We start from the raw sequence: 10,867 nt of genomic DNA on the forward strand, positions 1-10,867 counted from the left end.
TATTTATACAATATAATTTTGCCGTGTCGTGATCAATATATCAATAAATTGTGTAAATGCATTTGGACCACGACGTAGAAGCTTCATACAATAGTCTAATGATGGAGAATCAGTTTTCATTATATCGATAAGCATTCCCCGAGAAAATATCTTCCTTTGAATAGACAGCTCTAGAAAATCGTCATCTAGAATCAAATGTTTTTCCATAAGCACTAAATTCCCCATGATTCGCTCTTTCTCAAATCTATCCATTTTTTAATGGAGTCCTAACACTCTCACAACCAACTTCAGACTAACCATAATTTTTTCTACTCTAAGAAATATACGCTAGTCTACTATAGAAAGAAAAATACCTTTGATTTAGAAACAATTTTATTGAGCATAATTACAATAATACTATTCACTGATGCATTTTGTTCTCATCAATATATTTTGCTAGCACATCTAATGCTGCCCGAAGTTTATTTATATGCACAATATTCACTTTTCCAGCAAAACATAGTTGCTCCTCCAGCTTAAATTTGCTTAATGATATCACGTATCTAGCATACATATCATCCCATTCAAGACATAGTCTACAACCACTGGTTATTTCCACAGCCACATTTGGTACTCGTATATCGTTGCTGCTGCTGCCGGCTCCATCATTAATCTCCAATAATGTAAATGCACTACTCATCTTTCTCTACTAATATCCTCTCAAATAAACTATTCCCTTTGAATTCAAGTTTCTTGCTAATATGAATTTTAAAGAAAACTATCCCATACATACAAATTTCAGTGGCTCCTAGAACTTCTATAGAACGTAGTTCCTATTGCTCCAAGAAAATAGCATGGGAATTCCTATGGCTGTACGCAAATAGCATGGCGAGGTACTAAGGAACGTGCTGTACGCAAATAGCATGGCAGGGTACTAAGGAACGTGCTGTACGCAAATAGCATGGGAATTCCTAGTGCTGTACGCAAATAACATGGCGAGGTACTAAGGAACGTGCTGTAATCAAATAGCATGGGACTTCCTAGGGGCGCGATAGAAATGGAATGTACTACTCTACTAGTGACACTTTGTAAATTTTAGAGGAGACGCGAAAAACGTTTTAAACAAATAACCCAATTTAAAACTAAGAAAATAAGTTGCTGGGAATCATTTCTGAACATGACCAGACGTAATTTTTTGTACTGAATCACTTGGTGCTTTCAAAAATCCAACTTTCCATTTACTTTTGGCACTTTTGTCACTTATCTCCTTTTTTCACGTTTTTCGGCTGACCAAAAGGAGGCATGTTCCATTTTTCCGTTTTAATTCAAATGTGAAAAAATTTAATTTTTGACAATGTTTTCAGCTGTTAAACTTTTTTACCGATATATATTTTTCTTACTCACTGAATAGATCATGTTGAAAACTACCCTCTGATGCCACCCACGCCTGTGAAAGGCAGAAAGCAGGAATCAAAATCACGCAGAAACTTCTATGTATCGCATTCTCAGAACCATAACTTCAACTTCAGATAACTTCAGATTTCTTTGGTTTGTATCTTGGATTTTTTTTCCACAGTAATGTCACATTTTGAACTTGAATCGTCTTTGGACTCAGACGGTTCGTATTCGCTGCCACTTTCACACACAAAAAACTCTTCAAGGTCCTTTTGTTCTACCAGCTTCTGACTTTCGAAGGATATATAGCTACGGTTCAGTGCAAAAGCTCCTTTAAAAACTGCTCCAGAACTGTCTTGGTCACATTTCAGTGCCTCAGAAAGTAAACTCAAATCAAGCAAATCAACTTGGGGAAAATCTGACGAGTGTTCCAGTTCAATTTCAACACATTTGTCAAATGAGGTTTCCGGCCGAGGGGATATCTGTTGCAAGAAGCTCGAAGCTGAAGGTCTTGACTGAGAAATACTGAGATCGGAAAGATCTTAACTCTTTCATTGAACAGGCTCAATTATTTCATCTACTTTCGCATTCAATTTAAAGTCTGATTTCTTCAGCCAGTATTTCACAAACAGAGTGTTGTCAAATCCATATTCTTCTTCTTGTTGTGCCGGAGGCTCAATAACTGCAGTCACTGCAATCACTGCACTCAATCACTGCAATCACTGCACTCATTTTGCATAGTCTAGTTTTCTTCTTTTCTTCAGACAGTAATGGAAGTGATGAAAAAATCCCGGCGCGGACGACCAAAAGGCGATAAGTGACAACTTGAAAACTTGTTTTACTGGTATCCACGGCAGCCCAAAAGGAGTTAAGTGCAGGACTTGCCCGTCGGTGAACTTAACTCCTTTTGGCCTGCAAGACAGCCCGAGAAATGCACATAACGCCTTTTTAACGGATCACAAAGCTTTGAACATCTCGGGAACGAAAGAAGATACGCACATTCTGAATAGGCCAATCGATCGAGCGTGTTCTGTTTATTGGGGATAGGTATAAAACTCATTTTTCGAGAACATGTCACTTACCGCCTTTTGGTTTGCCACAGCCGAATTACGCTAACTCAACTAGAGTAAAAAGAAAATAGTTCACATGTTTGTTCGGAAAAAAACTGGGTTTCTGAATGGACAAGAAAAAAAAATTAAAAAGTAAAAGCAAATTTTTCAATTAGATCATCGATAACCAATTTTCACCAATCGGGGGATAAATCCAGGGTATTCTCTCCATAAAGATGCGAAAAGGCACTTTTCAAAATTTACAAGATTAGTTTTTGCTTGAGGAAAACAAAACACCAATCTAAAGGTATTTTCCCATATCTAGGGGGGTAATTTTACGCCCTTCTTATTCGCACGCCTATATGTAACATGGTAAAGAAGCAAAATAACTATTCATTACACTGATAAATAGTATTATAGTTCGAGTGATTTTTTTGGATGATTTAGTGATTTTCTTCAATAATCTAGTGATTTATTTGCTGATTTAGTGATTTTTTCAAGAATCTGGTCAGTTTTTTCACCGGAAGGCAACCCCAAAAGGGCCTTCTAGAAGACAGTTCTAGGTGTTTAACCCCCCTCCCCCCGTGAAAAATAGGATTTTCTCAATTTGTGAAGACAATCACTCATTTTTAGAAGAAGAGTAACTCAAGATAAAAAAAAAGTCAAAACAAAAATAATGCGTGCAAAAAGTGACCGGTTCGATACCATTCATGCCAATCCTTCGTACCAATTCAAATAAAAACGAGGGTGTTGCAAAAATAGTAATAGAGAAGGAAAAAATAATGGCAAAGAAAAAATAAATAAATAAAATATATTCATATGGTTCAGAATCTGAGATCTGGCACCGGAATCTATAAATCAAAGCCGAACTTAACTAGTCAATAAATACAAAGAATTGTTTTGAACGCCAAAAGAAGATATTTTAGTAAACGTAAAAGGTCTTGAGTTGCAAAATAAGTCGTCTTGAACAAATTCTATTAAAACTCAGCATAATGAGGCTTTACTTGTAGCTTGGAAAGAAATCAGAAAATGGTGAAACTTTTAGGGATTTGGTATTGAAAATAGGGACTTCTAGGGATTTTCCAACAGCCTTTTAGGGATTTGACAAATTTGAAGTGGAAACACTGGTAATATGGCGTAAGAATCATTTTTTTTTAACATTCCTGTTCAAAGAGCAAGCACGATAACATACTTACTTCCGGATTGTGTCCTACTATACTTCTCCTCTTTTATTTTCGCACTTAAATATTAGTGGAAAAATATCCTCCCATATTAGTGGAATGGAAGCACTGCTTACGAGCGACTAAGATATTGATTAATGTCAAATTCTTTTGTCTAGTTTTCGATGGATTAATGGATAATAATATAATTCTTATGAAAGGAGAGAATATACTGACACAATTGGATGGAATACGAAAATTAGACCTTCGTTTTATGACATAAATGAAGTTGATCCAAATGAGTAAAGATAGTTTCTTTCACATAAATCATTCCGCGCCATGTAAATTGAAATTCACCAGGCGTAACAAATCAAAATTATCCTGCCAGTAAATACCAAAATACACCAGTTTGGCTGGAAATATGCCATTATGGTGACAATTTCTCTTTAGCAAGATATTAGAGATAAGTTATATCATATCAATTAAACAATTAGATTGTAACATTTTACTAATATCTTTCAACATAAATCCGGTAACTTGAAGGCTACTCACAACTTTCAATTAATGAAACAAATGCAGGTGTTAACAACTTTGTCACATTAAGAAATTGGAGTCTCTGAATTATTTTTGTAATAGCAATGTCTTATTTCATTTTCATATGCAAGCGTCCTAATCGTTTGAATGCAAACATACCTTTTTGAGAAATGAAAATCAGGGGTTTCTCAATCCGTTATCAACATGACTCAATAGACGAAACTATAATTACTGAGAACCAAGTGGCCGGTTTACTGATTATGGCAATTATGTTCCTGTTAACAAACAAAGAGGGGCCTTAGTCATTGCTAATGCTACTAACAACTCACCGCAAAACTAAGCCGTCTGAGGCCAAAAACAGTCGCTTCAGCAATTCTACTCGAATCTTGGTTTAATTTAAATTTCAGTAGTTAATAGTTACGAATTATTTTCAAAAAAAGATGCATGGGGACTTCAATCCAGCCTAGACCCTTTAATTTAATTCTGGCAATTGGTCATTGGCTTTTTCACCATCAACTTTTGGAAATTATATACAATTTTTCTCTTTTTTAGATAACAGAAAATATGATTTTCAATATATTCAAGGGCAGCGGCGTCATTTCATTCTGAACTAAGGGGGGGGAGGCTAAGCAACCTCTTTGGACCCCAAAGTGACCGGCTCACAGTTGTTTAAGAGCAACGTGCCTTCACAATGGTTAGCACCACAGGCCTCTCCCAAAATCAACTAATAATAGTAAGAAGCAATTTAAAAGCTTTTAATCAATACAGAGAACTTAAGTTGGGAAGTAATTCACAGTTTTTTTGCAAAAATGGGAACCAACGAGGTCTCATTTTACCAAAAATACTATTCATAGCCTCGAAATCCAATGATTTCACTTTTTTTCACTAAACACCAACATCAGATCACTGAGCCTTTCGTCACCCATTGTTGATCTTAAATAGGCTTTAATCAGGCTTAATTTAGAAAAAAATCTCATTAAAACCGCTGTGATAGGCAGAGTAATGAAGATTTGTATAATTTTCAAAACTTCAGAATATACTATCAACATTGCCTTCACTAAATTGTGAAGTTCTAAGAGATCTTTTGGCCTATCAAAGGCAGCACAATCCGCGCTGCCTAAGTAAAGAACGATGGTGGCACAATGTATTATTTTTTTTTCTTTGTCCATACCAGGGCACTTCGTATCGAAGGAGTTGTCGTGGAAACCTCGTAAAGGGCTCATTCGATTGGAAATTGGAATGGCTAGTGCCCTTTTTAATAGTCGAAAGTGATTGAAAGGCAACTAACACCCCTTCCACGCCCACCATTTTTTCAAACACATCCAATTAAAATTTTGAGATAGCCATTTTGTTCAGCGTAGTTGATTTCCAGATAGAAATTATGTTTTTGAGGAGGATATTTCCCCAAAGCCCTTAGGGCAAGGGTTTCAAGTTATACCCTGGGGGCATACAAGAACGATGTTGGCACAATGTATTATTTATTACTTTTGTCCTTTAGACCAGGGCACGTCGTATCGAAGAAGTTGTCGTAAAACTTCGAAAACGGCTCAATCAATTGGAAATTCTAGTGGCTTGTGCCCTTTTTAATATTCGAAAGTGATTGGAAGGCAACTAACACCCCTTCCACACCCACCACATCCAATTAAAATTTTGAGATAGCCATTTTGTTCAGCATAGTTGATTTCCAGATAGAAATTATCTTTTTGAGGAGGACATTCCCCCACAGCCCTTAGGTCAAGGGCTTCAAGTCATACCCTGGGGGCATATAAGAACGATGTTGGCACAATGTATTATTTATTACTTTTGTCCTTTAGACCAGGGCACGTCGTATCGAAGAAGTTGTCGTAGAAACTTCGAAAAGGGCTCAATCAATTCGAAATTCTAGTGGCTTGTGCCATTTTTAATAGTCGAAAGTGATTGGAAGGCAACAACTAACACCCCTTCCACACCCACCATTTCCCGAAACACATCCAATCAAAATTTTGTGATAGCAATTTTGTTCAGCGAAGCTGATTTCCACATAGAAATTATGTTTTTTAGGAGGGGAAACACTCCGCCAAAGCCCTCAGGGCAAGGGTTGTAAGTTATTCCCGGGGGGCAAATAAGGTTTTTTTAGATACCGGTGTATTTGAAACTTGAAACAGGGTACGTTCAACTGGAAATTGAAAGGGCTAATTCCATTTTAATAGTCAAAAGTGATTGGAGGGCAACTAACCCCCCTCTCACGCCCACCCTTTCCCGAGACACAGGCACTCAAATTTTGAGGCAGCCATTTTTTTCAACTTAGTTTAAAGTTTTGGAAATTAGTTCTTTCAGGATAACAACCCCCCCTCCCCACAGCCCTCAGGGCAAGGGCTGTAAGTTATGCCCTAGGGGCACATAAGTTTTTTTATAGAAAGCGTTGTCGTAGAAAATTCAAAAAGGGCTCATTCGATTGGAAATTGAAATTGCTAGTGCCCTTTTTAATAGTCAAAAGTGATTGGAAGGCGACTAACTCCCCTTCCACGCCCATCATTTCCCCAAATACATACAATCAAAATTTTGAGATAGCCACTTTGTTCGACGCAGTTGAAAGTTCTGAAAATAATACCTTTGAGCAGGACATTCCCTCCACAGTTTTCAGAGCAAGGGTTATAAGTTATGCCCGGGAGCTATCAGGTTTTCATTGAGATATGTGTCGTAGAAACTTGAAAAAGGGCTCATTTAATTGGAAATTCAAAGGGTTAGTGCCCTTTTTAATAGTTGAAATTGTTTTAAGGGCAACTAACCCCCTCTCACGCCCACCTTTTCCTCAAATACATCCAATAAAAATGTTGATATATCCATTTTGTTCAACGTAAATGAAAGTCTCGGAAAATAGGTATTTAAGGATGACAACTCCTTCCCCCCCACAGCCCTATGGGCTTGGGGTGTAAGTTATACTCTAGGGGCATACAAGGTTTTTATTGAAAGCGATGTTGTTAAAACTTCAAAAATGGCTCGTTCAATTGGAAATTGAGGGAAACTAACCCCCCTCTCACGCCCACTGTTTCCCCAAACACATCCAATCAAAATTTTGAGATATTCATTTTGTTCAACGTAGTTGAAAGTTCTGGAAATTAGGTCTTTCAGGATGATAACCCCCTCAGAGCCCTTTGTGCTCGGGTTGTAAGTTGTGACCTAGGGGCATATACGGTTTATATAGAAAGTTGTTGTAGAAATTTCAAAAAGAGCTCATTTGATTGGAAATTGAAAAAGCTGGTGCCCTTTTTATAGTTTAAATTGAGTGGAGAGTAATTATCCCCCCTCTCACACCCGTCATTTCCTCAAACACATTCAATCAAAGTTTAGAGATAGCCATTTTGTTCAACGTAGTTGAAAGTTCTGGAAATTATGTATTTAAGGATGACAAACCCCCAAGAGCCCCCAGGGCAAAAGTTTGTAAGTTATGCCCTGGGGGCATAAAAGATTTTATAGATAGCGCGGTTGTAAAAACTTCAAAAGGGGCTCGGTTGATTGCAAATTGAGAGGGCTAGTGCCCTTTTTAATAGTCAAAAGTGATTGGACGTTAACTAAACCCCCTCTCACGCCCACCAGTCTCGCAAACACATCAAATCAAAACTTTCAGATAGCCATTTATTCAACGTCGTAGAAATTTCTGGACATTAGGTGTTTAAGGATGACATCCCCCCCCTCAGCCCTCAGGACAAGGGTTGTAAGTTATGCCCGGGGGGCATATAAGGTTTTTATTGAAAGCGTTGTCGTAGAAACTTCAAAAGGGCTCATTTGATTGGAAATTAAAAGGGCTAGTGCCATTTTTAATAGTTGAAAGTGATTTGAGAGCAGCCATCGCCCCTTTCACGCCCACCATTTCCCCAAACACATCCAATAAAAAATTTTGAAGTAGCCATTTTGTCTAACGTTCCCATTTTGTTTTGATTGGAAATTGAAAAGGCTGGTGCCCTTTTTATAGTTGAAAGTGAGTGGAGAGTAATTAACCCCCCTCTCACACCCGTCATGTCCTCAAACGCATTCAATCAATGTTTAGAGATAGCCATTTTGTTAAACGTAGTTGAAAGTTCTGGAAATTATGTTTTTAAGGATGGCAAACTCCCACGAGCCCCCAGGGCAAAAGTTTTTAAGTTATGCCCTGGGGGCCTAAAAGGATGTTATAGCTCGCGCGGTCGTAAATACTTCAAAAGTGGCTCGGTCGATTGCAAATTGAGAGGGCTAATGCCCTTTTTAATAGTCAAAAGTGATTGGACGTTAACTAAACCCCCTCTCACGCCCACCCTTCTCGCACACACATCAAATCAAAACTTTCATATAGCCATTTATTCAACGTAGTATAAATTTCTGGAAATTAGGTCTTTGAGGATGACATCCCCCCCCCTCAGCACTCAGGACAAGGGTTGTAAGTTATGCCCGGGGGGCATATAAGGTTTTTATTGAAAGCGTTGTCGTAGAAACTTCAAAAGGGCTCATTTGATTGGAAATTAAAAGGGCTAGTGCCATTTTTAATAGTTGAAAGTGATTTGAGAGCATCCATCGCCCCTTTCACGCCCACCATTTCCCCAAACACATCCAATAAAAATTTTGAAGTAGCCATTTTGTCTAACGTAGTTGAAAGTTCTGGAGATTAGGTCTTTGAGGATGACAACCCCCCTCAAAGTCCTTAGGGAAAGGTTGTAATCTATGCCTTTGTGGCATATAAGGTGTTTATAGAAAGCTTTGTCTTAGAAACTCAAAAAGGGCTCATTCGATTGGAAATTGAAAGGCCTAGTGCCCTTTTTAATAGTCAAAAGTGATTAGAAGGCTTGACATTTTTATAGTAAAGATCGATGTGGGTACAATGTTTTTTTTTCGTATCGAAGAAGTTTTTGTAGGAGCTTCGAAAAGGGCTTATTCGATTGAAAATTGAAAGGGCTGATGCCCTTTTTAATAGTCGAAAATGATTGGGGGGCAACTAATCTCCCTACCACGCCCAACTTCCCATTATGTTTAAAAACTATATGTTGCCTTAAGATTAAATCAAAATGCACTGTGTTAATGCTAATTCCCTATAAAGCATCTCAGCAGTATCCCAACAACGAATGAGGGTAGTATGTTCAAACTTTCGGGGCTACTTCTGCCCTAAAAATTTAACCACTTTAAAATAGCGCATGTGTATCCAAGCTATCAATGAAATTAAACAGATTTTTTTTGAGGATGGTATCAAGTTTTCCATGTCAGGTCAACTAGAGGAGGTATGAAACTAAATTAGAGACTGCTATTTGTGTCCTGATTTTCAAAAGGATGGATAATATTAAAAATTGCAGAAGAATTTGCTCCAGCATACAAATAGCAGGCCAAACTATAAAGTCTTAAAAAAACGAAAAGATTTGAAGTATTATTTTCTTTTTCCCTGAAAAGACTCTGTCAATATAAAACGAACAGAAATTAATTTAAAAAAAAAATTTCTCCACAAAATAAATTTTTCAAAGAAAAGTAAAGAACTCCATTAAACCAAAAATACGCAAAAATAAAATCAAATAATCTACCACGCGTGAAACTACGACAAATCAGCACCGATAAAAAAATGAAACCACAAACCAACAGAAAATACAATAAATAACTGAGTCAAACTCAAAACGAGAAGAAATTAACATGAGTTGGGCTCAAAATCCCTATGCCTTCAAAATCCCTATGCCTTCCCAAGGCCAAAAAACAATATGCACTTTACTGAAAAAAATACAAATGAATGTGAATTGTCAGTTTAATATACATATACTGATATTTAGTACTGAAAATGTTAGTATTATTTGATGTATTAAAGTTATAAAAGTAAAAAAATTTAATTTTTATTAAAGTTAAATTTGTGTTCTGGGCTTGGGACGGTATAAGAGTTTTGAGCCCAACTCATGTAAACTGCTCGTTTTGAGTTTGACTCGGTTATTTATTGTAATTTATGTTCGTTTTGGGTTTCATTTATTTTGTGGTAGTTTCGCGCGTGAAAGATTATTTGATTTTGTTTTTGCTTATTTTTGGTTTAACGTAGTTATTTACTTTTTTTTGAAAAACTTATTTTGTGGAAAAAGTTTGCTTAAATTAATTGTGTAAAGAGTCGAAATATCTTCTCACAAGATCTGTTTGCAAGGCAAACAGGGTTGTGTCAATACAAACTGCTTTGTAACACGCTGCCACACTAGCTAGTCAGCTCGTATTGAGAAAGTGCGGTGGATCAAGATCTAATGCAGATATTGACTGTAACAGTGAAAGACTATTCATGAAGCGGCTTTCAAACTCACAGCACAATCTGTCTATCACAAGAAAATAATTGCTTCTGAAAGCATCTTTAGCTGATTCTTTCCCTTCAGCATGGTCACTTTTTCCCAGTGTCGACACAGTTACAAAATCGGGTAAGCTGGAAGCTACTTACTGTGCACGCTTTGGTCTTTTTCATGAGGAAGCAGAATTCTGAAAATTTTGCAAAAAGTCTTTAGTGAGGCCACACTCACGAGAAAATTCTTTTGCTTTTTGGAACATTACATCAAAAGCTTTTTCAGTTTGTATGTCAATAAGTTTATCTCACTTAGCTGCCGTAAGACTAGTAGCTCTAGAGAAAACTAGGCCTACCACCTACAGCTGCTCAAACAGAGATATTGTGGTAAATAAAATTCCGTTAGATGGAGTGTAAATATAAATTCAAATTTCTGAGGACTGGTTGCGAGTCCGTCGGCCCGAGCCCACGTCTGAAGAATGTTTTGGTAATTGATGAAACAGTCAAGATAC

Source organism: Artemia sp. Qi Xiang Cuo, chromosome 1, assembly GCF_049724085.1.
Source record: "Artemia sp. Qi Xiang Cuo chromosome 1, ASM4972408v1, whole genome shotgun sequence".
Classification (NCBI taxonomy): domain Eukaryota; kingdom Metazoa; phylum Arthropoda; class Branchiopoda; order Anostraca; family Artemiidae; genus Artemia; species Artemia sp. Qi Xiang Cuo.